At 40.5% G+C, this 25,161-nt stretch overlaps 1 long non-coding RNA gene across 1 annotated transcript in view; it reads right to left on the bottom strand.

Annotated features, from left to right (window-relative positions):
* Positions 1 to 25,161, bottom strand: part of LOC309614089 — a 164,176-nt gene that overhangs the window by 125,651 nt on the left and 13,364 nt on the right. The window lies entirely within an intron of this gene.

Raw genomic sequence — 25,161 nt, 5'->3', positions numbered from 1 at the left:
CTAACTCATCCACCCAGAGTGGACCATTTTTCAAATTTGAACAAAAGTATCTTATAGGCAAGTAGGAAACCTGGCCCCAAGCTCAAAATTTCAGACACTTCTGCTTTTTCAGAGCCCTTTCTCATTCGGTTACCTCTTTATTAGCCTCTCCTTCTCTACCAGGTTCTACTGTCAGTTCACAGCTGTCGTGGCAGAAGACAACATTAAAGAAAATTGGCCAACACTTGGAAATGAGGCAAGAAAATTACTGTGTTCTTTCAGTGCTGGGTGTTGCCAAGCAGTTGCCCCATTCCGCATTATCTGATTCTCTAGAAACTGTACACTGTCCAGTACGGTAGCCATCAGCCACATGTGGCTATTGAGCACTTGCAATGTGGCTGGTCCAAACTGAGATGAGCTATGAGTGTTAAACACACACTGGATTTCAAGGATTTAGTAAGAAGAAAAACATCAACTATCTCATTAATGTTTATGTTACACATTGTATTAGTTCCCTACACCTGCAACAAAGTACCACAAACGGGGTGGCTTACCACTGTAGACACTTATTGTCTCATAGTTCTGGGGTTTTGAAGTCCAAAATCAAGGTGTCAGCAGAACAATGCTCCCTCTGAAACCTACAGTGAACCCTTCCTCACCTCTTCCCAGCTCATGGTGGTGGCTGTCGATCTTCAGCGCTCCTTGGTTTGGAGCTGCATCACTTCAATCTCTGCCTCTGTCATCACATGGCCTTCTCCCTGTACGCCTGTATCATCACGTGGAATCTGCTTGTCTTAGAAGGACACCAGTCATTACTGAATGAAGGGCCCATCCTACTTCAGTACGACCTCATCTTAACTAATTACATCCGCAAGTAATGTATTTCCAAATAAGGTTACTTCAGCATACCTTAGAACAGGGGTCCTCAACCCCCGGGCCATGGACCAGTAGCGGTCCATGGCCTGTTAGGAACCGGGCCGCACAGCAGGAGGTGAGCGGCAGGCGAGTGAGTGAAGCTTCATCTGTATTTACAGCCGCTCCCCATCACTCACATTACCACCTGATCTCCACCTCCTGTGAGCATTATGGTGAGTTGTATAATTATTTCGTTATATATTACAATGTAATAATAAATAGAAATAAAGTGCACAATAAATGTAATGCGTTTGAATCATCCCGAAACCTTCCGGCGCATCCTGGTCTGTGGAAAAATTGTCTTCCATGAAACCAGTCCCTGGTGCCAAAAAGGCTGGGGACTGCTGCCTTAAAACTTCAGCATATCTTCTGCGGTGACATAATTCAACCCACAACACATGTTTAAATGATACTATGGTGAACACATTGAGTTAAAGTAGATAAAATGAGTAATTGCATATGTGGTTTACTTCAGGGCTCACACTGTATTTCTTTTGGACAGAGTTGCTTTAGCAGTGTTTACGGTAGTTACTATTGATCAGGCTTCTTTACAACTCTGAAAGCATAGATGCTAACCCTAAAAACCAAGTGACCGATGAATTTTTATCCTGTAGAGAAGTAAATGAAAAGATGAGAACCCAAAGCTTACGGATTTCTTTTACATGTACTTTAGCAATCATCTTATTCCAACATTCTTTCTTTCAAGTGACTATAAATATTTCTGCCTCATACTTTTATGAACTCTCCTTACCATCTTGCTGGTTCCCTCATTTCAAGGAGTTAATTAAATCTTTGACACATGCTCACTTTATGGAAAGTTAGGTTTTCAACATTTTGGAAATTATATTTTGACATGGGGATTCTGAAGATAATGGAGTCTGAAAGGACTTCTTTTTCTTCCCATCCTCACTCCAGGCTATTGCCTTTCCTGAGTAAGAGCTGGTTCCTGAGGAAATCACCGCTGTGAGACTCCTTCCCTCCTGGACAGTTGTTAACTAGTGAGCAGTGCAGGGGTAAGAGTCAAAAGTAGCTGCACCAGGGAAAAACTGGGCTTTCAGGATCTATAGACTCGGCATGAGTTGCTGAGCTTTCCTGAACTTTAAAGTGCCAGGAAGTTTCTGGCATGGTCTGAGCTACCCACCCTCAAGTCTGGAAGAGTTCAGAGAGACCAGGGAACAGAGAAGCCTCCTTTGGATGTGTTGGCAGGGGGCCAACAGCCTCCCATGGATTACAGGTCTTCAGGGCCAGAGACCCTTTTCCTCTGCCCATCTTTAAAGACACATCTCAGCCAGAGCTAAACCCTAAGGAGCAGACAGCAAAAGATAACAGCCCAACCGAAGGACCTCAGAGGAGGATGAGGTAGAACAATCAGACCACATGGCCACGGAACAGAACTGCAGCTGGAAGAGACCAATTAACACCTGAATTTTAAAAATGATAGCAGGCTATAAGAGACAAAAGCCCGTCACAAAAAGATTTGAAACTTAAAAACAAGAACTTTGAGCTTAAAAAAAAAACCCACAGATGAACTAAAGGAAAGGATGTCATTTTTGAGCCCTGAATCAGAAACCTGGAAGATCAAGTATAAGAAATATCTTAAAGCTTAGAGAAGAAAGACAACAAGATAAAAGTCATGAAGGAAAAAAAAGATAAAAGATTTAAAGGAAAGATCCAGGAAACCTAACATGCAAAGACACGAGTGCCAGATGGAGACAAAACAAGAGTAGGAAATGAGGCAAAAATTAAGCTCAGACCAGAAGAAAACTTCCCTGACCTGAGAAAAGGTCTGGATAGCCTGTACAGTCCATGGAGACAAAAGGACTGCTGGCTAAGTAATTATTCACATGATAGGGTAGAAGAAAGATACTCAAGGATATGCAAGAACTCACCATCATCGTGGTGAGCCGGCAGACAGATGACAATGTGTGTGAGCCACAAAATAGCTCCTGTTTCACCTCTGCCTTCAAAATCTCCCAAAAGAATCTCTCTTGAGGCCCACACTAACAAGAAATATATACATAAGAGAATTTGTAAAATGTTGCTCAGCCTAGCCAAGTTCACGTATTTCAAAGCCACTACAACCAGCTAAGGCTGAAAGAAATTAACAGATACCGTTAGCCCCATCCTCACCGAGTGGCTTCTGGTCAATGAGTGGTATGAGGGCTTAGCTATTTCTGCCCAATGAGGGACTCCTTTCATGGGCAACTGTTGCCTCAGAGCTCCCTTGTCAGCCTGGCAGAGACAGTATTAGGTGTACATCATGATGTGATGGCTCCTCTGCCCAAGCCTGCATCCTGCCATTTCCTTTCACAGGTGTTACTATACCATAAATCTGTCTCAGCATCTGCGTCTCAGAAATTCCAACCCACATAAAATAATGTTAAAGCAGCTATTATAACTATGCTCAAGGACTCAAAAGAAAATATGCTTCAAAAAACTGAACAGGGCTTCCCTGGTGGCGCAGTGCTTGAGAGTCTGCCTGCCAATGCAGGGGACACGGGTTCGAGCCCTGGTCTGGGAGGATCCCACATGCCGCGGAGCGACTAGGCCCGTGAGCCACAATTGCTGAGCCTGCACGTCTGGAGCCTGTGCTCCGCGGCGGGATAGGCCGCGATAGTGAGAGGCCCGCGCACCGCGATGAAGAGTGGCCCCCACTTGCCGCAAATGGAGAGGGCCCTCGCGCAGAAACGAAGACCCAACACAGCCATAAATAAATAAATAAATAAAATTTAAAAAAAAAAAGATTCAACTTTAAAAAAAGAACAAATAGGGAATTTCAACAGATGAATAGAAACTACAGAAAAGAACCTAATGAACATTCTAGAACTAAAAATTACAATACCTGGATTCATTTTCAAAAGTTCACTGGATGAGTTTAACAAGAGACTGAAGGTCACAGAGGAGTAAATATGCTGGAAGGTAGATAGAAGTTATCCGATCTGAAGAACAGAAAAAGACAAAAAAAAAATTTAACAGAAACTCAGGGATCTGTGGAGCAATACTAAAAGGTTTAACGTATGTATAAATGGAGTCCCAGAAGGCAAGGAGAGAAGGGGACAAAAAAAAAATTTTTTAAAGAAATAATGGCCAAAATTTTCCCATTTAGGTGACAGTTATAAATTTACAGAGTCAAGCTCAACAAACCCCAAGCAAGAAAAAATACCAAGAAAACCACATATGGATATATCACACCAAACTGCTGAAAATCAAAGACAAAATATCATGAAAGCAGCCAGAGAAAAATTACACGTGGCAGGGAGCAGTGATCTGAATGACTTCTGACTTTACATCAGACATAATGGAGGAGAAAACACAATAGAATAATGTCTAGAGTGATGAAGGAAAAATTGTCAACCCAAAATTCTAAATCCACTAAAATATACTTCAAAAATGAATGTATTGCTGCATAAGAAATTACTGCAAACTTGGTGGCTTTAAAACAACACGTTTATTATCTCACATTGGGTCAGAAATGAGAGCATGACTCAACGGGGTCCTCTATAAGGCTACCCTCAGGGTGTCAGGCGGGGCTCAGTCCTCATCTGGAAGCTTGACTAACAACAATGAATCCTTTTCCAAACTCACTTAGGTTGGTGGCAAAATTCATTTCTTAAGGTCTGTAAGATGAGGCCATCCTCAACTAGATGCTGCCTACAATTTCTTGCCCTGGCAGCTTGCTTGCTCACAGCCAGAAAATGAATGAGAACCTCTAGAGTCAGCTAGCAAGGCAGAGTCTTTTACAATGTAACATAATCATGGGAGTGGCAACCCATCACCTTTGCCATATTCTATCGGTTAGAAGCAAGTCACAGGTCCCGCCCACACTCAAGGGGAGGGGCGGGGTCCATAAAGGCATGAACACCAGAAGGTGGGGATCACTGGGAGACACCTCAGGGTCTGTCCACCACAATGAATGGGAAATAAAAAACATTTTCAAATGAATAACAACTAAGATAATTAATTGCTGCAGACCTGCACTACAAGGAATACTAAATGAAGTTCATCAAGTGAAGTGAAATGACATAGATGGAAACTCATAACTTCAAGAAGGAATGACAATCCCTGGAGATATTAAATATGTAGGTAAATATAAAACATTAGATTCATCTTAATATCTAAGAAGAATGCATCTGACCATTTAAAGTAAAAATTATACCATTGTAGGGTAGGTTCATAATGTAATATGTATGATAAATATAGCATAAAGGTTGGGGTGGCAGTAAATTATTAAATTTTGTGTGAAATGGTAAAAATATTAAATCTAAGTAAAACGTGGCCAAAGTTCAGAATGAATAGTGTAACCACTAAGCAACTGCTTTAAAAAATGCAAAAATGTATAGCTAAAAAGTCAATTAATAAATTAAAATGGAGTTCTTAAAATTATTTATTTAACCCAAAAGAAGACAGAAAAAGTGGAACAGAGAAACAATACATACATATATATATATATATAAAAGACAGACAAATAATAAAATTGTGAACCTATACCAAATCATATCCATAATTATAGTATCTGTAAAAGACTAAACACTCCAATTACTGGGCATATACCCTGAGAAAACCATAATTCAAAAAGAGGCATGTACCACAATGTTCATTGCAGCACTATTTTCAATAGCCAGGACATGGAAGCAACCTAAGAGTCCATTGACAGATGAATGTATAAAGAAGATGTGGCACATATATACAATGGAATATTACTCAGCCATAAAAAGAAATGAGGGACTTCCCTGGTGGTGCAGTGGTTAAGAATCCGCCTGCCAATGCAGGGGACACAGGTTCAAGCCCTGGTCCGGGAAGATCCCACATGCCGTGGAGCAACTAAGCCCATGCACCACAACTACTGAGCCTGCGCGCTAGAGCCCACGAGCCACAACTATTGAAGCCTGCGTGCCACAACTACTGAAGCCTGCGTGCCACAACTACTGAAGCCCAAGTGCCTAGAGCCTAAGCCACCGCAATGAGAAGCCGACGCACTGCAACAAAGAGTACACCTGCTCACCACAACTAGAGAAAGCCCGTGCACAGCAATGAAGACCCAACGCAGCCAAAAATAAATAAATAAAATAAATAAATTTATTTTAAAAAAAAGAAATGAAATTGAGTTATTTGTAGTGAGGTGGATGGACCTAGAGTCTGTCATACAGAGTGGAGTAAGTCAGAAAGAGAAAACAAATACCGTATGCTAACACATATATATGGAATCTAAAAAAAAAAAAGTTTTCTCATGAACCTAGGGGCAGGACAGGAATAAAGACGCAGATGTAGAGAATGGACTTGAGGACATGGGGAGGGGGAAGGGTAAGCTGGGATGAAGTGAGAGAGTAGCATTGACATATATACACTACTAAATGTAAAATAGATAGCTAGTGGGAAGCAGCTGCATCGCACAGGGAGATCAGCTTGGTGCTTTGTGACCACCTAGAGGGGTGGGATAGGGAGGGTGGGAGGGAGACTCAAGAGGGAGGGGATATGGGGATATGGGGATATATGTATACGTATAGCTGATTCACTTTGTTATACACCAGAAACTAACACAACAATGTAAAGCAATTATACTCCAATAAAGATGTTAAAAAAAAAAAAAATTAACCACTGAAATTGCTTAAAATAGTGGAAAGTAGAAATATGTTAGAAATTAGTATACACTAATTAATGTATGATTAATACATTAGTAATTGTTTAATGGTAATGTTTGTGGTCCTAATTAATAAAAAAAATTGGGGGAAAAAATTAACAGATAATGTCAGAATGGATTAAAAAACAAAAACAAATACAGAACAGGCTATATTCTGACTACAAAGCACACTTTAAATATAATAATACAGATAGATGAAAGGAAATGGATGAGAAAAGATGTATCATACAGCACACAATTGGGGCATAAAAAGGCTGGAATGGGGGCTATGTTATTTCAAATAAAGAAGACTTCAAGACAAAGAGTATTTTAAGAGATTAAAAGGGACATTTCATGATGGTAAAATGGTCCATTTTCATCAGGACACAAAAATTTATAATTACATCTAATGATAAAGCTTCAAAATGCATGAAACAAAAATTGACAAAATCTAACACTCCTCTCAGAAATTGACAGAACAACTAGACTTTTTAAATCATTACAAATTTAAAAGACTTGAACAGTGCCATAAACCACCTGGATCTGATTTAAATTTATAGAACACTATACCCCAAAATAGCAGAATACACATTTTTCTTTTCAAATGCTCATAGTACAATTCACCAAGATGGACCATATCCTGGGCCATAAAACAAGTCTCAATAAAATTAAATTGAAGTAATACAGAGTGCATTTTCTGTCCATGATGGAATTAAATTTTAAATCATTAGCATTTAGACATATAGAAAAAAAACAAATATTTGAATATTAAGCAACAAACTTATAATCATTGAGTCAATGAAGAAGTCATAAGGGAAAATTTAAAAAATTTTTATATGCATAATAAAAATACAATACATCAAAATTTGTGGGATGCAGCTAAAGTGATGCTTGGTGGGAACTTCATAATCTAAATATTTATACTAGAAAATCAAACAGATGCAAAATAAATTACCTAAGTTTCCACCTCAAGAAACTAGAAAAATAAGAGCAAAGCAAACCCAAAGGAGGTAGAAATCAGGATTTTTTTTAAGAACAGAAATTATCAAAATAGAAAATAAAGAAAATTAACAAAGCCAGAAGCTGGGTCTTTGAAAAGATCAATAAAATTAATAAACCCCTAGTCTGACTGACCAAGAAGAGATAAAACACAAATTACCAATATCAGGAATGAAAGAGGAGACAGCCTTACAAATCCTACAGATATTTAAAGAATAATAATAAAATATCATAAATGACTTTATACTAAAATTATTTAGACAATCTAGATCAAACAAACGCCTTGAAAAATACAACTTACCAAAATTGATATAAAACAAAATAGAAGATGTAAATAGCCACGTATCTAATAAGAAATCGAATCAATAATTAAAAACCTTCCTACACATCCACACAGAAAATCTTTCCCACAAAGAAAACTTCATGTGGTTTCACCAGTGAATTTTATTAAGAAGGAATTAACTTCCATCTTAAGAAAACTCAGAAAATGGAAAAGAACACTTCCCAACTCATTTTACGAGACCAACATAACGCTGATAACAAACCTGACAAAGAAATTCTTTTAATGTCGGACCCATATCCTTCATGAACATAGATGCAAAAATTCTTCTTTTGTTTTTTAAATTTATTTATTTTATTTATTTTTGGCTGCATTGGGTCTTCATTGTTGCATGCGGGCTTTCTGTATTTGCGGCGAGCGGGGGCTACTCTTCGTTGCAGTGCGCAGTCTTCTCATTGTGGTGGCTTCTCTTGTTCCGGAGCACGGGCTCTAGGTGCACGGGCTTCACTAGTTGTGGCACATGGGCTCAGTAGTTGTGGTGCACGGGCTTAGTTGCTCTGCGGCATGTGGGATCTTCCCGGACCAGGGCTCGAACCTGTGTCCCCTGCATTGGCAGGCGGATTCTTAACCACTGCACCACCAGGGAAGCCCCTAGATGCAAAAATTCTTAACAAAATATTAGCAAATAGAATCCAATAACATATAAAAACTAAATGCATCACAACCATATTGGGTGTATCCTGGGAATCTCAGCTTGGTTCAACATATGTAATGCCAATCAATGTAATTAACCATATTAACAGACTAAAAAGAAAAACAAATGACTTACTTAAATAGATTCAGGAAAACTATTTGAAAAAAATTAATCAACAGCTATTCATTTGGAAAAAATCTTCTAGCAAACCACAATTAAAAGGAAATTTCAACTAATTAATGGCATCTTTAAAAACCCTGTTAACATTATACTTAATAGTTAAATATTGAATAAATATTCCCCCTAAGATTTGGGATAAGGCAAGGATATCCACTTTCACCACTTCTATTCCACACTGTACCAGAGGTTCTAGCCAGTGAAGTAAGGCGAGGAAAAGAAGTAAAAGGTGTACAAACTGGAGAAAGAAGTAAAACTGTCTTTGTTCACAGATGAGTGATTGTTTACATAGAAAACCTTAAGAAATCTACAAAACATCTAGAACTAATAAATAAACTAGAAAACTCGTAGAAACAAGGACAATAAACAAAAATCAATTGTATTTTTATATTCTAGCAATGAAAAATTGGAAAGTGAAATAAGAAAAACAATTTCATTTACTCTATTGTCAAAAAACATTAAATACTCAGAAATAAATTTAACAAAAGACCTTACCTCTACAATAAAAACCTCTACAAAAAAGCTACATTAAAAACTACAAATATTGGACTTCCCTGGCGGTCCAGTGGTTAGGACTCCATGCTTCCACTACAGGGGACACAAGTTTGATCCCTGGTCAGGGAACTAAGATCCCACATGCCACGCAGTAGGGCCCGCCCCCCAAAAAAAAGTACATACACTGAGATAAATTAAAGAAGATCTAAACAAATGTAGAGATATACCAAATATATCAATTGGAATACTCAATGTTTTTAAGTTGTCAGTTATCTAAAAATTTCATGCAATCCCCAAAATAATCCAATCAGTCTACTTCATAGAATTTGACAAACTCATTCTAAAATTTATATAGAAATGCAAAGGACCTAGCAATATCCAAAGCAATCCTGAAAAAGGACAAATTAATGGGAATTCCCTGGCAGTCCAGTGGTTAGGACTCAGCACTTTCACTGCCATGGGCCTGGGTTCAATCCCTGGTCAGGGAACTAAAATCCCGCAAGCCGGATGACGCAGCCATAAAAAGGACACATTGGGGGCTTCCCTGGTCGCGCAGTGGTTGAGAATCTGCCTGCCAATGCAGGGGACACGGGTTCGAGCTCCGGTCTGGGAAGATCCCACATGCCGCGGAGCAACTAAGCCCGTGTGCCACAACTACTGAGCCTGTGCATCTGGAGCCTGTGCCCCGCAACAAGAGAGGCCCCCACAATGAAAGGCCCGCGCACCGCGATGAAGAGTGGCCCCCGCTTGCCTCAACTAGAGAAAGCCCTCGCACAGAAATGAAGACCCAACACAACCATAAATAAATAAATTAATAAATTAAAAACAAACAAAAAAACAAAAAAAACAAAACAAAACAAAAACAAACAAACAAAAAAAGGACTAATTGTGAGAAGACTGACACAACTTGACTTAAAGACTTATTATGAAGCGACAGTAATCAAGGCATTGGAGCAGTGGCATAAGGACAGACAAATAGCTCAATGGAACAGAGTAGAGAGCTCAGGAATATATCCTCATTTATAGGGTCATTTGATTTTTGATGAAAACAACAAAACAATCCAATAAAGAAAGGAAATGTTTTTAACATATTGTTCTAGGACAACTGGATATCCAATATGGAGAAATAGTGACCCTCAACCCACACCTCCTCACACCTTGTACAAAAGTTAAATCAAGGGCTTCCCTGGTGGCGCAGTGGTTGAGAATCTGCCTGCCAATGCAGGGGACACGGGTTCGAGCCCTGGTCTGGGAAGATCCCACATGCCGCGGAGCAACTAGGCCCGTGAGCCACAATTGCTGAGCCTGCGTGCCTGGAGCCTGTGCTCTGCAACAAGAGAGGCCGCGATAGTGAGAGGCCCACGCACCGCGATGAAGAGTGGCCCCCACTTGCCGCAACTAGAGAAAGCGCTCGCACAGAAACGAAGACCCAACACAGCCATAAATAAATAAATAAATAAATAAATAAATAAATAAAATTTTTAAAAAAAAAGTTAAATCAAGGTGACTCAGGGACCTAAACATAAAAGCTAAAACTATGAAACTTCTAGAAGAAAATGTAGACCTTCTTCTCAACTAGAGGCTAGACTTCTTTGGCAGGTTTCTTAGTGAGGACTTAGAAAGCAATAATCGTTAAAAAATCATAAAGAATAATCATGAAACAAACATTTATAAATTAGACTTATTCAAATTTAAAACGTCCACTCATCAAAAGACACCTTTAAGAAAATAAATACAGCAAAGGGCAGACAGCAGAAGCAAGAAGAACTACAATCCTGCAGCTTGTGGAACAAAAACCACATTCACAGAAAGAGAGACAAGATGAAAAGGCACAGGGCTACGTACCAGATGAAGGAACAAGATAAAACCCCAGAAAAACAACTAAATGAAGTGGAAAAAGAATTCAGAATAATGATAGTGAAGATGATCCAGGACCTTGGAAAAACAATGGAGGCAAAGATCGAGAAGATGCAAGAAATGTTTAACAAAGACCTAGAAGAATTAAAGAACAAACAAACAGAGATGAACAATACAATAACTGAAATGAAAACTACACTAGAAGGAATCAATAGCAGAATAACTGAGGCAGAAGAACGGATAAGTGACCTGGAAGACAGAATGGTGACATTCACTGCTGTGGAACAGAATAAAGAAAAAAGAATGAAAAGAAATGAAGACAGCCTAAGAGACCTCTGGGAAAATGTTAAATGCAACAACATTCGTATTATAGGGGTCCCAGAAGGAGGGGAGAGAGAGAAAGGACCCGAGAAAATATTTGAAGAGATTATGGTCGAAAACTTCCCTAACATGGGAAAGGAAACAGTCACCCAAGTCCAGGAAACGCAGCGAGTCCCATACAGGATAAACCCAAGGAGAAACACGCCGAGACACACAGTAATCAAATTGGCAAAAATTAAAGACAAAGAAAAATTATTGAAAGCAGCAAGGGGAAAACAACAAATAACATACAAGGGAACTCCCATAAGGTTAACAGCTGATTTCTCAGCAGAAACTCTACAAGCCAGAAGGGAGTGGCATGATATACTTAAAGTGATGAAAGGGAAGAACCTACAACCAAGATTCCTCTACCCGGCAAGGATCTCATTCACATTCGATGGAGAAATCAAAAGCTTTACAGACAAGCAGAACCCAAGAGAATTCAGCACCACCAAACCAGCTCTACAACAAATGCTAAAGGAACTTCTCTAAGTGGGAAACACAAGAGAAGAGAAGTACCTACAAAAACAAACCCAAAACAATTAAGAAAATGGCCGTAGGAACATACATATCGATAATTACCTTTAACGTGAATGGATTAAATGCTCCAACCAAAAGACACAGGCTTGCTGAATGGGTACAAAAACAAGACCCATATATATGCTGTCTACAAGAGACCCACTTCAGACCTAGAGACACATACAGACTGAAAGCGAGGGCATGGAAAAAGATGTTCCATGCAAATGGAAATCAAAAGAAAGCTGGAGTAGCAATACTCATATCAGATAAAATAGACTTTAAAATAAAGAATGTTATAAGAGACAAGGAAGGACACTACATAATGATCAAGGGATCAATCCAAGAAGATATAACAATTATAAATATATATGCACCCAACATAGGAGCACCTCAATACATAAGGCAACTGCTAACAGCTATAAAAGAGGAAATTGACAGTAACACAATAAGAGTGGGGGACTTTAACACCTCACTTACACCAACGGATAGATCATCCAAAATGAAAATAAATAAGGAAACAGAGCTTTAAATGACACAATAGACCAGACAGATTTAATTGATATTTATAGGACATTCCATCCAAAAACAGCAGATTACGCTTTCTTCTCAAGTGCGCACAGAACGTTCTCCAGGATAGATCACATGTTGGGTCACAAATCAAGCCTCAGTAAATTTAAGAAAATTGAAATCATATCAAGCATCTTTTCTGACCACAATGCTATGAGATTAGAAATGAATTACAGGGAAAAAACATAAAAAACACAAACACATGGAGGCTAAACAATATGTTACTAAATAACCAAGAGATCACTGAAGAAAACAAAGAGGAAATCAAAAAATACCAAGAGACAATGAAAACACGATGATCCAAAACCTATGGGATGCAGCAAAAGCAGTTCTAAGGGGGAAGTTTACAGCTATACAAGCCTACCTCAAGAAACAAGATAAATCTCAAATAAACAATCTAACCTTACACCTAAAGGAACTAGAGAAAGAAGAACAAACAAAACCCAAAGTTAGCAGAAGGAAAGAAATCATAAAGATCAGAGCAGAAATAAATGAAATAGAAACAAAGAAAACAATAGCAAAGATCAATAAAACTAAAAGCTGGTTCTTTGAGAAGATAAACAAAATTGATAAACCATTAGCCAGACTCATAAAGAAAAAGAAGGAGAGGACTCAAATCAATAAAATTAGAAATGAAAAAGGAGAAGTTACAACAGACACCGCAGAAATACAAAGCATCCTAAGAGACGACTACAAGCAACTCTATGCCAATAAAATGGACAACCTGGAAGAAATGGACAAATTCTTAGAAAGGGATAACCTTCCAAGACTGAACCAGGAAGAAACAGAAAATATGAACAGACCAATCACAAGTAATGAAATTGAAACTCTGATTAAAAATCTTCCAACAAACAAAAGTCCAGGACCAGATGGCTTCACAGGTGAATTCTATCAAACATTTAGAGAAGAGCTAACACCCATCCTTCTCAAACTCTTCCAAAAAATTGCAGAGAAAGGAACATTCCCAAACTCATTCTATGAGGCCACCATCACCCTGATACCAAAACCAGACAAAGATACTCCAAAAAAAAAAATTACAGACCAATATCACTGATGAATATAGATGCAAAAATCCTCAACAAAATACTAGCAAACAGAATTCAACAACACATTAAAAGGATCATATATCATAATCAAGTGGGATTTATCCCAGGGATGCAAGGATTCTTCAATATAAGCAAATCAATCAATGTGATACACCATATTAACAAACTGAAGAATAAAAACCATATGATCATCTCAATAGATGCAGAAAAGCTTTTGACAAAATTTAACACCTATTTATGATAAAAACTCTCCAGAAAGTGGGCATAGAGGGAACCTACCTCAACATAATAAAGGCCATATACAACAAACCCACAGCAAACATCATTCTCAATGGTGAAAAACTGAAAGCATTTCCTCTAAGATCAGGAACAAGACAAGGATGTCCACTCCCGCCACTATTATTCAACATAGTTTTGGAAGTCCTAGCCACGGCAATCAGAGAAGAAAAAGAAATAAAAGGAATACAAATAGGAAAAGAAGAAGTAAAACTGTCACTGCAGATGACATGATACTATACATAGAGAATCCTAAAGATGCCACCACAAAACTACTAGAGCTAATCAATGAATTTGGTAAAGTTACAGGATACAAAATTAATGCACAGAAATCTCTTGCATTCCTACACACTAATGATGAAAAATCTGAAAGAGAAATTAAGGAAACACTCCCATTTACCACTGCAACACAAAGAATAAAATACCTAGGAATAAACCTACCTAGGGAGACAAAAGACCTGTAAGCAGAAAACTATAAGACACTGATGAAAGAAATTAAAGATGATACCAACAGATGGAGAGATATACCATGTTCTTGGATTGGAAGAATCAATATTGTGAAAATGACTATACTACCCAAAGTAATCTACAGATTCAATGCAATCCCTATCAAATTACCAATGGCATTTTTTATGGAACTAGAACAAAAAATCTTAAAATTTGTATGGAGACACAAAAGACCCCGAATAGCCAAAGCAGTCTTGAGGGAAAAAAATGGAGCGGGAGGAATCAGACTCCCTGACTTCAGACTATACTATAAAGCTACAATAATCAAGACAATATGGTACTGGCACAAAAACAGAAACATATATCAATGGAACAAGATAGAAAGCCCAGAGATAAACCCACACACCTATGGTCAACTAATCTATGACAAAGGAGGCAAGACAATGGAAAAAAGACAGTCTCTTCAATAAGTGGTGCTGGGAAAACTCGACAGCTACATGTAAAAGAGTGAAATTAGAACACTCCCTAACACCATACACAAAAATAAACTCAAAATGGATTCGAGACCTAAATGTAAGACCGGACACTATAAAACTCTTAGAGGAAAACATAGGAAGAACACTCTTTGACATTAATCACTTTAAGATCTTTTTTGATCCACCTCCTAGAGTAATGGAAATAAAAACAAAAATAAACCAATGGGACCTAATGAAACTTCAAAGCTTTTGCACAGCAAAGGAAACCATAAACAAGACGAAAAGACAACCTTCAGAATGGGAGAAAATATTTGCAAACGAATCAATGGACAAAGATTAATCTCCAAAATATATAAACAGCTCATGCAGCTCAATATTAAAAAAACAAACAACCCAATCCAAAAATGGGCAGAAGACCTAAATAGACATTTCTCCAAAGAAGACATACAGATGGCCAAGAAGCACATGAAAAGCTGCTCAGCATCACTAATTATTAGAGAAATGCAAATCAAAACTACAATGAGGTATCACCTCACACCAGTTAGAATGGGCATCATCAGAAAATCTACAAACAACAAACGCTGGAGAGGGTGTGGAGAAAAGGGAACCCTCTTGCTCTCTTGGTGGGAATGTAAATTGATACAGCCACTATGGAGAACAGTATGGAGGTTCCTTAAAAAACTCAGAATAGAATTACCATATGATCCTGCAATCCCACTACTGGGCATATACCCAGAGAAAACCATAATTCTAAAAGACATAGGCACCCCAATTGCAGCACTATTTACAATAGCCAGGTCATGGAAGCAACCTAAATGCCCATCGACAGACGAATGGATAAAGAAGTTGTGGTACACATATACAATGGAATATTACTCAGCCATAAAAAGGAACGAAATTGCATCATTTGTTGAGATGTGGATGGATCTAGAGACTGTCATACAGAGTGAAGTGAGTCAGAAAGACAAAAACAAATATCATATATTAACGCATATATGTGGAACCTAGAAAAATGGTACAGATGAACCGGTTTGCTGGGCAGAAATTGAGACACAGATATAGAGAACAAACATATGGACATCAAGGGGGGAAAGCGGCGGTGGGGGGTGGTGGTGTGATGAACTGGGAGATTGGGATTGACATGTATACACTGATGTGTATAAAATGGATGACTAATAAGAACCTGCTGTATAAAAAAATAAAAAAATAAAATTTAAAAATTTAAAAAAAGAAAATGAATACACAATTCTCAGACTAGAAAAAATGCACAAAACATATATATCTGACAAATAGTCAGTATTTAGCATAATTTCTTTAAAAGCCTCCTACAACCAATAATACTAAATTTAAAAGCCCATTAGCAAGCACTTCACAAGAGAAAATATATCAGTGGCCCATATGCACATGAAAACACGTTCAACATCTTCAGTCATCAGGAAAAGCAAACTAAAATCACAATGAGATACCTCTACATATTTACCAAAATGAATACATTTAAAGACTAACAGCACTGTTTGTTGTTAAGAATGTGGTGTGATCACAACTCACATCTTGTTGAGGGGAGTGGAAAATGGTACATTTGGGGAAAAGATCCATCAGTGTCTCATAAAACTAAACATATACCTACCATATGATCAGTCATCTCACTCCTAGCTATTTACCTAAGAGAAAGAAAGCATATGTCTAGAAAAAGAGATGTACACAAATGTTCATAGCAGCTTAATTCATAATAATCAGAAGTTGAAAACAGCTCAGAAGAATGGATAAACATACTGTGATGTAGTCATAAAATAGGATACTACTGAGCAATGAAAAGGTACAAACAATATTAATATATCTCAAAAATATTATGAAGAGTGAAAGAAGCCTTACTAAAAAGTACTTATACTATATTTCATTTACATGAAGTTCTAGAATAGAAAAAATTAATATGTCATGAAAAAATCAGAGCAGTGGTTGTTTCTGGGAGCGTGGGGTGGGAGCGATTGGGAAGGGACATGAGAGTAGTTTCTGGGGTTGATGGTAACGTTCTATAACTTAGTTGGCATTTGGGATATAGAACAGCATGCATTTGTCAGGGCTTGTTGAAAGGTACACTTGAGATTCGAACAATTCATTGCATATAAATTATATCTGAAAAAATCTGTAAACAAATATTGAACTAAAATTAATAATATGATGCTAAAGTGTTTAGAAGTGAAGAGTACTGAAGTCTACAACCTTGAAATGCACCAAAAATAAGATGGGTTGATAAAGGAAAAGGCTGTAGTACAGGAGTAGCTGGTACACGGGCAAATATAGCAAAAGGTTCATTGTAAATATCGGTGATGGGTGTATCGATGTTAATTGCATAATTCTTTCAATTTATCTATATATTTAAAATTTTTAGAATAAAATTTTAGCAAAAAAAAAAAACATAGCCTCTTCAACCCAATAATTTCACTCCTGGGATCTATCCCATAACAATACTAGTCTATAAGAAGGGATGTGTAAGAGTATAAGATGTTTATTGAAATGTTGCTCTTAGTGAACAAGGAATGGAAGTAAAATGAATATCCATCAGTAAGGAGTTCATTTGAATAAACTGTGGCATGACCATGCCATGGTCTACTACATGGCCATTAAAAAGATGAATCAGAGCTCCTCCAGAGAGTTTAAAGGAATTTCACTGAGGTATTGTTAAGGGAGAAAAGCGAGTGTGAATATGATCCTATTGAGGAGATATGGGGATATATGTTTACGTATACCTGATTCACTTTGTTATACAGCAGAAACTAACACACCATTGTAAAGCAATTATACTTCAATAAAGATGTTTTAAAAAAAAAAATCACACACACACACATACCCTGTATGGGATTATATACGTAAAGAGAAAAATATGGAAGAACATATTTTAAATTGTTAACACAGCTTATAGGGAGAGGCTAAGATAAGGGGTTGAGTGCTGATGCAGGCTTAAGCGGGGAAATCTATGATAAAAACAGCATGTGTATCATCCCATTTAAGTTAAAGTGTCTACATGTATGCCGTGAGTGGTACCTGAAGAGATGCACAGAACTAAAATGTTGAAAATGGTCAGTCACGCCAGGGTGGTAGGATTCCTAGATGACTCTTATTTCCTTCTCTTTGTCAGAAGGAATGGAGGGGCAGAGGGAAGGAAGGAGTCGTGCACAGTGTTTCCACATCCTCACCTCCGATTCACCCCTCAACCCCGCTCCAACCCCATTCTGGCTCAGTCCTTATCTTATTTGACCTCTCTCCGGTATTTCACTTTGTCGATTCTGTCTCCCTGAAATACTCTTTTCCATCAACTTCCACAACACCCTGGTCCCCACCCCTGCCTCTCTGCCATCATCTCTCCTGTCAGCTTTGTGAAATCATCTTCCTCTCCCCACCCTTCCCATTATTGCCCTCTGGATTTTGTCCTCAGACCCTTCCTTTTCTCAATTTAATTACCATCTAGCTGCTAATATCTCCCAAGCTTCTCTCTTGTGCTCCAGTCAGACATCTCTATCTGGAAGTCCCACCGGTTCATCAGACTCGGCCTGGCCAAAACAAACCTCATCATCTTTCCCCCCAAACCTACTGCTTCTCCTCCTGAAAGTCCAGCCTAAGGAAACTGCAGACATCACCGCCCACCCAGTTGCTCAAGCCATCAGCTTGAGTATCATCACTCACTCGCTCTCACCCCCGCAGCCAATCAATCACTCAGTGCTATCAATTCTACCTCCTGGGTCTCTATCAAATCCAGCCTCTTATCGGCCCAGCCCCTCCACTACCACTACAGTTCAGGCACCGTACCTCTCTTCTAAAATGACTGAAGCAGGGACTGCCCTGGTGGTGCAGTGGTTAAGAATCCACCTGTCAATGCAGGGGACAAGGGTTCGAGCCCTGGTCCGGGAAGATCCCACATGCCATGGAACAACTAAGCCCGTGCACCACAACTACTGAGCCTGAGCTCTAGAGCCCACGAGCCACAACTACTGAGCCTGCATGCTGCAACTACTGGAGCCCGTGCTCCGCAACAAGAGAAGCCACCGCAATGAGAAGCCCGCGCACCACAATGAAGAGTAGCCCCCGCTCACCAACCTGCGTGCAGCAACGAAGACCCAACGCAGCCAAAAATAAATAAACAAATAAAAAATTTTTTTAAAAATGTTATTTTAAAAAAATAATAATAATTTTAAAAGTAAATAAATAAAATGAATGAAGCAGCCTGAAACTCGTCTTTCTGTCCACTGCCTCTCACTCATTCCCCACGGAAATCAGGGAGATCTTTCTAAACCACAAATCTGACCACATCACTTCCTTGAGGCTTTCCCAATGCTCTTAAAACCAGAATCAAACTCTTAATCATGAGCTGTTGGTTTAAGGATATGCTCAGCCTCCCCCAGCACACCTCGCCTCCAGCCCCTGGCTTCTGTCTTCATCCCACACCTAAGGAGGGAGAATATTGCTGTGGGCCAGGGTGAAGGTCTAGGGCGCTAAGCTAGTCTATGGCACAGACTGAAGAACTGGACACTTCGCAGGGGTGAGCATGTGTTTCCTGCCTGAGAAAACGACCTGCCAGGTGGCTAAAGATGTAAGAGGGCGGAGCCTGCTTCTCCTAGAGCGACAGCCTGCCCTCTCTCCCTTGTCCCTCTGACACTGTCAAGAGGTTGAGCAATGGGCTGGTTGGAGGCTACTGATCACAGGGAAGAACAGCTGGAGTGGGGATGAAGCCACTTTTCTCTGGCTTTAAGGAAAAGGTTCCGCTCTGGCTTTCTCCTGAGTTGCCTCCATTTTAATTCCTGACACCTGAATATTGGAGCTTGGGACCAAGCCCAGAGGGCTCCTTTGCTAGTGACCGTCCTCCACACATAGCACAGTGCTGGGTACAATAATTGTTTAATTAAATCTCATTTGTGGAGTGTATGATACACCTTTCCCCTCAGCTCTGTGGATGAAAAATATCACCTGCCACATCAGTAAACAAAGGATGTTGCGATCACCAAGCCAGCAGCCACTGCAGGGGCCCCGGATGGTGCACCCTGAGGTGATTCAGGATGGAGAAAAGCAGGATTCTGGCCCTAGATAGTTAAGGTGCATATCAAAGGAATGATTTCAATGAGCGAAGACTCTTGCATCTTCCCATACACAGAAAAAGCACTAAATTCATTAACTTGAGATGTCTGGTTTTCTTTAATGAACAGTCATCTTTAGATGTTCCAACTACCTGTTTTTTGTTGCAAAACTCCTATATATCCTGGCTCCTCCCTTGCCTCTTCAGTCCCTCAGAGCTATCTGAGAGGCTGTTTTCCAGGCTTAAGTCCTCAGTTTTGCCTGCCAAATAAAACATAATTCTCAACTTTTAGGTTGCGCTTTTTTTTTTTCAGCGGACAGCTCCAAACTCCCAAGCCAAAAGATGAGCCTGAACAGGCTGGAAAAAACTGAAGTGAGGAAACTATGAGGCTGCAGGCTGGTCAGAGGGGCCTCCTGCCCTTAGAGGTACCCCATAAAGTGGCCGCACACTGCCTTTGGGGTCCACCTATGCTTTTAGAGCTGGCCTCATCTGTCACTTACTGTGTAACCTTGGCCTCATACCCTGAGCCTGGCAGAGGGGTGGGTGAGATTACAGGGCTTGTGTGTGTCCCCTTTCCAGAAAAGTCCCAACTTGAATGCTCCTAAAGAACACTAGCCCATTCTTTTTTTGGAAGCTTCCACATTTACATATAAATTGCTACCTAGTGGCTCTGCCCTCCTTTATCTTAGCTCCAGGTTCTAATGAGCTGGAAAAATGGTCCTGTGCCAAGGAATAATGAAGCTCCCAGGCTGAGGAAGGAAGACAGTGTAGTTCTTCCCTCCCTGTGCCGCGGGAAGGCAAGGAGGGAGGGGTGGGGGGAAGCACGACGCCCCCTCCCCACTGGGACACGCGCCCCACTGTCCCAAAGGAAGGAAAAAAAATTTTGTAACAGTGTGAAACACGGTGGAAAATCAAGCATGAAAGTATGTGAAATCCACTACACAATTTGTGAAAAGCGAGTAATAATTCTATTTGTTCTGCCCGGTGTACGCATCGCAAATTTTTTGTCCAGACAGAAACTAAAAACAAAGATGAACCAGGAGCGCCACCTGGGGTGAGAGGTGTCACTACCTCTGCCGCTCTAACTAGGAGGTCTCCGCGGACAGTTGGGGGTGTGTGAGGCATGTTATAAAGCCCCCCTCCAACACACACACAAACACACACACACACACACACACACCCTCCACTGGGTGCCAGGCCCTTCTTAAAGCACTTTAATACATCCTTTAATTTCCACAACCCCTGAGGTTCCAATTCCCATTTAGAGATTCAGGACACTAAGACAAGTCCAGCTATATACCTGGCCGTCTCAGGATTCAAGCTGAGGTCTGCCTGATTCTATGGCCCAGGTTCATACTGCACCACTGAATGTGTCCACTAGAGCAGAGGTTCTTAAATGGGGCAGATAGAATTTGGCGGCAGGGGGATGGGGGTCTGTGACTGAAAAAAAACTACATCTTTATTTTCTCCCACTTCTAACTGCAATTTAGTACTTCCTTCTTTTTATTATCATTATTATAAACTATTTCCCTTTTATTTCTTTTGATATAACAATTAGTACATTACAATAATTATTTATAATTATTTGTATAGTAGGTAATATAATCTATAAATTTTTATTTCAGGGTAATATAAGGTGGTTACGAAAAATTTTAAAAAGGGAACATCAGATATGATGGGATTGAGATATGCTGTTACAGGTATTAATCTGTGTTGTTCACATTGCAAATGATCTTCCCCTAATACGTCCCTCATTGTTCTCTGTCTATGGTGTCTTCCAATGAACTGAGCCTTGATTTTTGATGTGGTCAAATGTAACTTTTCCCATCATACTTTGTGGTTGTTGCATCTTTCTTAAGAAATCCTCCTGAAATCCAAAAATAAATGGATCTTCTGTTATATTATTTTCTTCTAATAACAGCTTTGCCTTTCATCAGGGGCTAATTTTTTGTAGTACTTCCTTCTAATATAAATGTGGGCAACAAATCAGTACCTGTGACTTTGTCACCAACAGAAATCATCGATATTTTCATATCCTATTACAGTTGTTGCTGGTATCTCAAAATGTCATTTATGTTCACCACCATTTCAAAATGTCAGTAAGTTATCAGGCCCATGACAAGATCTTGTCATTTAATATGCTAATAAAGAAGCACTGTGGCAGCCAAGTGGCTCCTGGAAAATAAAGCTCTATGCAGCATTTGCTGATTCCCACGGTGTAAATACTCCTACCATTGCCAATTTCGAGGATGGCTGTGTTTAAAGACTGGTTTGCAAATTTCCTGAAAATTTAGCAATTAGAAGCAGGGACAAGATGGTTCCAGCACACCCTTGGCACAGAAGTGGATTCTCCTGGGCCTGCCTGCCTCCCTCCCTGTATGTACCTCTCTTTCCTAAAACCCTCTGTGGCCTCCGGTATGATGACGTTAATAATAACAATAACAGATTTTTTAAATATACATTAGGGCTTCCCTGGTGGCGCAGTGGTTAAGAATCCGCCTGCCAATGCAGGGAACATGGGTTCGAGCCCTGGTCCGGGAAGATCCCACATGCTGCGGAGCAACTAAGCCCGTGAGCCACAACTACTGAAGCCCGTGTGCCTAGAGCCCGTGCTCCGCAACAAGAGAAGCCATTGCAATGAGAAGCCTGTGCACTGCAACGAAGAGTAGCCCCCACTCACCGCAACTAGAGAAAGCCTGTGCGCAGCAACAAAAGACCCAACGCAACCTAAATAAATAAATAATAAAATAAATAAATAAAAAATATATATATATACATTAAATCCTTACTCTGTGCCTGGTATATTCATAAGCACATAACATGACTTATATCATTTAATCTACCAACGATCCTGTAAGGCAGATATGATTGGAGTGGTTCTCAATGGGGTGGGGGGAGAGGGGATTTTCACCCCCTAGATACAGTTGGCCATATCTGGAGACATTCTTGATTGTCGTAACTGGGTTTGCTACTGGCATCTAGTGGGTAGATGCTGCTACACATCCTACAATGCACAGGACACACACACAAAACTCAACGTAGAATCATCTAGCCCCAGGTGTCAACAGTGCTGAGGTTGAGAAATCCTGCATTACTGTTAATCCGATTTTAGAGATGGGAAAACTGCATAGAGGTGAATTTGCCCAAGCTCACAGAGCTATCACATTGTAAGTTCTCAGTAAAGACTAGTTCCTACTCCCTGACTTTCCCTCACCAGATGTAGGGAGAGGAGCTTCCTGGAAAGAAGGCAGCCTGCTGGGGTTAGTCTTGGCGATGTGTGCCTCATGGAGGCTCAGGCATTACATGCTGGAGGATCCAAACCCAGCCGCTTCTAAAGAATGAGAAGGAGACTTGGCCCCAGAAATGATTTCCAAGGTGTGTCAACCAGGCGGCCCATTGGGCTGACTGCAAAATGTGTTTAAGACAATAAAATGGAAAGGGGAAGTGAGGATTGCTCTTCCACAAATATTTATTAAGCACCTACTAGTACCAGCACTATCTAGGTGCTGGGGATCGTGTAGGAAACAAAACAAAAATGGCTCTCATGGACTGTACAATCTGGTGGAGGGGACAGGAAAGCAAATAAAAAATGGGTTAAAATAGGGAATTCCCTAGCAGTCCAGTGGTTAGGACTCTGCGTTTTCACTGCCGAGGGCGCAGGTTCAATCCCTGGCTGAGGAACTAAGATCCCACACGCTGCGCAGCGCGTCCAGAAAAAAAAAAAAGGGTTAAAATAATTTAAATAGATGCTGTGAAGGAAGCAAGTGAGGTGCTGTGAAAAATAAATTTAGGAGGACTTTCTTTAGACATGGTGGTCCAGGAGGAGTTCCCCAAAGACGTGACATGTGAGCTAAGACCTGGAGGATGAGAAGCCAGCCACGGGAAGAGAGGGGAGAAGGAGGAAGAACAAGAGAGACTAGCAGGGCAGGTGATGGGGGTCCGAGGAGGAAAAGTGGTGGATACATTATAGTCATCAAAAGGAGGTCACTGTGACTGGAGCACAGAGGAGAGAGGGGAGGAGAAATTCAGGACCTAAGAGGTCAGCAGGGGCCATTCCACTCTGGGCTTTGCAGGACTCTGTCCCATCCACCCTTGTGTGCACAACAGTCAGAATAGGTGTGACACAAAGTAAGCCCCAGGCTAGGAGGGCTGGACTAGTGAGTAGACCTGGGAGTGGGGGGGACCTGTAGGTACCTAGATGGACATCTGGCCCCTCTTCTGCTCCCCCCACCCATGTCCCTTAACCCAACACTTCTGCTGAACCAAGATTCCCAGATGCCAAGACGCAGGACCCTAAACACATGAGTGAATGTGTGTGTGTGTACAATAATGACAATGGTCAAATAATCAAATGACATTGGGGGAATCTTCAGCTCCAAGGTAATTCACACCTGGGGAACCAACACACCTCTTTCCTGAGAAAGTTGCATTAATAACTAGACATTTGGGGGGCTTCCCTGGTGGCGCAGTGGTTAAGAATCTGCCTGCCAATAAAGGGGACACGGGTTCGAGCCCTGGTCTGGGAAGATCCCACATGCCGCAGAGCAACTAAGCCCGTGAGCCACAACTACTGAGCCTGCGCTCTAGAGCCCACGAGCCACAACTACTGAGCCCGCAGGCCTAGAGCCCGTGTTCCGCAACAAGAGAAGCCACTGCAATGAGAAGCCCGCGCATCGCAACGAAGAGTAGCCCCCGCTCGCCTCAACTAGAGAAAGCCCGCACGCAGCAACGAAGACCGAAAATAAAATACAGCCAAAAATAAAATAAATAAAATTAATTAATTAAAATAATAATAATAATTAGTCATTTGGGGAGCTGCAGCCCACTTATGCCTAATCACCCCACTATTGAACAGCAACGGGATGGGCTGGTGCTTGAGAGCTGGATGAGCTTTGCTGAGCGGGTTAACAGATCCAGTACCAAGCTCTGTGTACAGAAGCCCAGAGTTCTGGTACAGGCAGGCTCAGCTCAGAGGGCAGGGGATGGCAGGAAGTTGAGGAGACAGGGAGGGAGAGGAGGAAAGGAAACAGATACCAAGAGTACACTCAGTCTGTGCCAGCTGCTATGTAAAGCTTCACTGTACACCCATTATCTTGTTTGGTCCTTCCAACAACCCATATTGGGGGGGAGGGTACTATTTTCCCAATTTTCCACTCAAGGACTTTAGACCCAGACAGGGCAAGGACTGGAATCCAGGTCTCTCTTTTCCTTATGCAAATGCCCACCCAAAGTTTGGATTATACCACCAATAGTTCAAGGAGCCTCTTTGTCCACTCAGGACATAAGTAAGTGAGCAAAGAAGCCATCCATGTGCCCAAGACAAATATGGCTCTGATGTGGGGAAGTAATGCTAAACAGGAGAACTTGCTGGAACTCTCCTGAAACAGTGAAT

The sequence above is a fragment of the Balaenoptera borealis genome (genome assembly GCF_965194805.1).
Source record: "Balaenoptera borealis genome assembly, chromosome: 16".
Lineage (NCBI taxonomy): Eukaryota > Metazoa > Chordata > Mammalia > Artiodactyla > Balaenopteridae > Balaenoptera > Balaenoptera borealis.
Note: the sequence above shows the minus strand (reverse complement) of the source record. Positions and strands in the feature narration are given on the sequence as shown.